Source organism: Zingiber officinale, chromosome 9B (assembly GCF_018446385.1).
Source record: "Zingiber officinale cultivar Zhangliang chromosome 9B, Zo_v1.1, whole genome shotgun sequence".
Classification (NCBI taxonomy): Eukaryota; Viridiplantae; Streptophyta; class Magnoliopsida; order Zingiberales; family Zingiberaceae; genus Zingiber; species Zingiber officinale.
In genome coordinates, this window is record NC_056003.1 from 23,102,840 (window position 1) to 23,108,263 (window position 5,424).

Consider the following 5,424-nt stretch of genomic DNA (forward strand, 5'->3'; position numbering starts at 1 on the left):
GTCAGTACTGGGAACCAATTATGGAAATTAATATTTAATGAAATTAATAACTTAAGGTGACTTGGGTCGAACGTGTTAAGTTCCGCAGGAGATCCAAGTCAAAACCTAAAAGAACAAATATATTAAGTTTTGGATCAAACGTGTTAAGTTCCGCAGGCGATCCAAAATTTAATTTAAAAGAACACATGGTAGCTAGGAAAAGGTTCAGACCTTTGTACAAAATTTTTGTACAGTGGAACCTCTAGGTTTTCCGAGTAGCAACCAACAGGCCACTGATCTGATCTTGCAATCCTTGCCAGATAGCTATAGTCAATTCGTTCTAAATTATAACATGAACGAAATTGACAAGCCACTGCCCGAGCTGCTTAGCATGTTAAGAACTGCTGAGCTCAACCTTAAGAAGGTTAAGCCCAACTCCATTTTGATGGTGTAAAAGGGCAAAGGCAAGGGCAAGCCTAAAGGTAAGGGAAAGTCCCAAGCCAAGGGCAAAGGCAAGACACTAAAACCCAAAGGAGGGGTCGCCAAGGATGCTACCTGCTTCCACTGCGGTCAGACCGGGCACTGGAAGAGGAACTGCAAAGTGTACCTTGAAGATCTTAAGAAGAAGAGAAGTGAGACTTCCACTTCAGGTATCTATGTTATAGAAGTCAATCTATCTATTTCTTCATCAAGGGTATTAGATACCGGATGTGCTTCTCACATTTGTACTAATATGCAGGCGCTGAGAAATAGCAGGGCATTGACGAAGGGCGAGGTGGACCTACGCGTAGGCAATGGAGAACGGGTTGCTGCTGTTGCTGTAGGAACTTATCATCTATCTCTGCCTTCTGGGCTTGTATTAGAATTAGATGAATGTTGTTATGTGCCTGCTTTAACTAAGAACATAATTTCAATTTCTTGTTTGGACAAGGTTTTTATTTATAATAAAGAACAAATGTTGTTCAGTTTATTTAAATGATATGTTATATTGTAGTGCACCTCTGATGAACGGACTCTATATTCTAGACCTTGAGAACCCTATCTATAACATAAGTACCAAGAGGTTCAAGTCAAATGACATGAACCAAACCTATCTCTGGCACTGTCGCTTAGGTCATATAAATGACAAACGCTTATCCCAGCTCCATAAAGATGGTTTGCTGGACTCATTTGATTTTGAATCATATGAGACATGCGAGTCATACCTTCTAGGCAAGATGACCAAGACTCCCTTTAGTGGACACAGTGAGAGAGCGATTGACTTGTTAGGTCTTATACATAGTGATGTATGTGGCCTTTTCAATGTCACTGCTAGAGGTGGTTATAGGTACTTCATTACATTTACTGATGACTTCAGTAGATATGGTTATGTGTACCTGATGATACATAAGTCAGAATCCTTTGAAAAGTTCAAAGAATTCAAGAATGAAGTACAAAACGAGCTTGGCAAGAGTATTAAGATACTTCGATCAGATCGAGGTGGTGAATACCTTAGCCATGAGTTTCGTGACTATCTAGCTGAGTGTGGGATTCTATCCCAACTCACTCCTCCTGGAACACCATAGTGGAATGATGTATCCGAAAGGAGGAATTGTACCTTATTAGATATGATACGGTCTATGATGAGTCACACAGATCTTCCTATGTATCTTTGGGGCTATGCTCTAGACACAGCAGCCTTCATTGTCAACCGAGTTCCATCTAAGGTTGTAATAAAGACACCATATAGGATATGGACTGGGAGAGATGCCCAGGTGTCTTTTATGAGGATTTGGGGTTGTGAGGCTTACGTTAGACGTCAAGTCTCGGACAAACTGGGACTCAAATCTGACAAGTGCTATTTCATTGGATATCCCAAGGAAACGAAGGGATATTACTTCTACATTCCCAGTCAACACAAGGTAGTTGTGGCTAAGACTGGGGTATTTCTAGAAAGGGACTTTATTTCTAGAAAGACTAGTGGGAGTACGTTCGATCTTGAAGAAGTTCAAGATGTGAACAATAGCACTGAAGTCTCAATGGAAGTTGAACTAGAACCACAAACTGTTGTGGATGATGTTGTTCCACAAGGAGTTGAAGAACCACAACCAGTTCAAGTAGACCTACCTCTTCACAGATCTGATAGGGTACGTCGTCAGCCTGAGAGATACTCATTTCTCTTGTCTGACCATAATAACGTTGTGCTTATTGAGGATGAGCCTACCTCCTATCAGGAAGCTGTGATGAGTCCAGATTCCGAGAAATGGTTAGAGGCCATGAGATCCGAGATGGAATCCATGTACACTAACCAAGTATAGACTTTGGTTGATCCACCTGAAGGGGGCAAACCCATTGGGTGTAAGTGAGTCTTTAAGAGAAAAATTGACATGGATGGACTTATTTATAAGGGTCGCTTGGTAGCTAAAGGTTTCAAGCAGATTCATGGTATTGACTATGATGAAACCTTTTCTCCAGTAGTGATGTTTAAGTCCATTCGGATCATGCTTGCTATTGCAGCATACCATGACTATGAGATATGACAAATGGATGTCAAAACCGCATTTCTGAATGGAAACCTGCTCGAGGATGTGTACATGACACAACCTGAGGGTTTTGTAGATCAACAACATACTAGCAGAGTATGCAAGCTGCATAGGTCCATTTATGGACTAAAGCAAGCTTCTCGGAGCTGGAATCTTCGATTCGATGATGCAATCAAACAGTTTGGTTTCATCAAGAATGAAGATGAACCTTGTGTCTACAAGAAGGTTGTTGGAAGCACAGTTGTCTTCCTTATATTATATGTGGATGACATACTACTCATTGGGAAAGACATCCCTTTGCTGCAGTCTGTCAAGACTTGGCTAGGGACTTGTTTCTCAATGAAGGACTTAGGTGAAGCATCCCGCATTCTAGGCATACAAATTTATAGAAATAGATCTAAGAGATTGCTTGGCCTAAGTCAGAGTACATACATTGACAAGGTACTCCTTCGGTTTGCTATGCAGAACTCTAAAAAGGGATTTCTGCCGATGTCACATGGTGTGAGTCTTTCGAAGACTCAAGGTCCCTCTTCTAGAGATGAGAGAGATCGCATGGATCAGATCCCTTATGCCTCAGCCATAGGATCTATCATGTACGCCATGCTATGTACTCGTCCTGATGTCTCGTATGCTTTGAGCATGATGAGCAAATACCAGTCAGATCCAGGTGAAAGTCACTGGATAGCGGTCAAGAATATTCTTAAGTACTTGAGAAAGACTAAAGAATATTTCTTGATATATGGAGGCGATGACGAGCTAGCTATAAAGGGTTACAGTGATACCAGCTTCCAGACTGACTGGGATGATTATCGATCGCAGTCAGGGTTTGTGTTTTGCATAAATGGTGGTGCTGTGAGCTAGAAGAGTTCGAAGCAGGACACAGTCGCTGATTCTACAACAGAGGCCGAGTATATTGCTGCATCAGAGGCAGTTTGGATCCGCAAGTTCATCACTGAACTTGAGGTGGTTCCTAGCATCGCTGACCCTATTGAGCTCTATTGTTACAACAATGGAGCAATAGCACAGGCTAAGGAACCTCGCTCACACCAACGGACCAAACACATACTACGGCGCTTCCATCTCATTCGAGAGATTATCGAGAGCGGAGATGTGAAGATTTGCAGAGTACCCACAGAGGCTAATATCGCAAATCCCTTAGCTTGACCAAGACTTTGGCACAGAGAAAGCATGATGGTCACACTAGGTCATTAGGCCTTAGAGCCTACACTGATTAGCACTAGTGCTAGTGTGAGATTGTTAGTTATAACCCTAGAGCCAATCATTTGATAATTGTTGTATGGACTCATTGTATCATATTCTTGTATATAAATAAAGGCATTTATTTTTAGTTATTATACTTACTTGTATTGGTGCCAAATAACTAAGTATAATAGCGTCCTTGAGTAGAAGGTTCTTAACTATATCAATCGATTGGTTGAATCGATAGTGAGATAATATAGGGAACACTACTCTTAATCATTCCTAATCAAGTATTAACATTCAGGGACAATGTTAATGCGACGAGACTAGCATGTAGGTCAACTCGATGACTTGATCTCACAAGTCATGGATATGGAGATATCAAGTTGACACATGGGTATGCATTGGAGAATGTATACTGAATGACACGCCATGAGAAAGTATCATGGATCGTTATATGAGTGTCATATACTTTCTCATGTGGCTATTAGTATGACTACTAGTCCTTGGACCTGAAGTCACTATGGTTCCCTACATAAGGAGTTACGTGCTTTGGCTTCGTCAAACGTCACCCGTAACTGGGTGGACTATAAAGGCGATTACTGGGTATGTAACAAATTATGCAGAGGGATGTGAGTGATGTAGATGGGATCTATCCGTCCTATATAACAGGAGTGACATCGATATTCTTGATAGAGTGAGACCACGAAGTGCATGGCTATGCCCAAATGAGTCAATATGAGATATTGAACTCATTTGATTGAGTGAGTCTACTTGGGATTCAAGATTTAGATTGATTAGAGGATGACACGGTCTATGCCTCACATTGATCAATCTAGATGTCAAGGATAGAAGGACACTTGTCATATATTGTGAGGAGTCACAATTAGTAGTCACAAGATGATGTTGGATCTCAACATTCTTATAACTTGGGTAGTAATGATGTGTTGCTAAATACCGCTCATTACTTATGCTTCTAAATGGGTTTAGGAGCATTGCCAACGTTATAAGAACCTATAGGATCACACACATAGGGCAATTAGATGGAGATTAGGTTCATTTGATGAACCTAAAGGATTAGGTTCATGTGATGAACCAAATTGGATTAAGAGTAATCCAAATTAGGCTAATTGAGTTGGACTCAATTTGGTTCATGTGTTAAGTGAGTCTAATTTGGACTTAGACTCATTTAATTAATTTAATTCAATGAATAGAGATTTATTAAATTAAAATTGACTTGAACCAATGGTTAGATTAGATCAACCAAGGGAGAGAAGTGGTCAAGTTTAACTTGACTTAAGTAGGAAGATGAAGAGTCAAGTTTTGACTTGACTTTGACTTTGACTTGACCAATGCCACATCATCAAGGCTTCTTCATTTGGTCAAGTTTGACTTGACCAAATGCCACCTCATGGAGGAGATCAAGAGACTTGACTCTTGATATTCCATGGAGGTTACAAGCCATGAAGTGGCCGGCCACTTTTAGTGGGGAATGGATTGATTTTCATTCAAGGCAATTCATTTCTTCTTCTTCCTCTCAAGGTTTCTTCTCTCCCTCTCCTCTCCTTGCCGTGACCATCAAAGGTGCTAGCACACCTTTTGTGTGATTTTCTCCATCTCTTGCTTGTGTGGATACACATAGAGGAGTATCTACTTTGATAATCTCGAAATCCGGCGAACCTAGGACGAGCGGGATTACGCGAAGGGCTTCGCATCAAGGGTA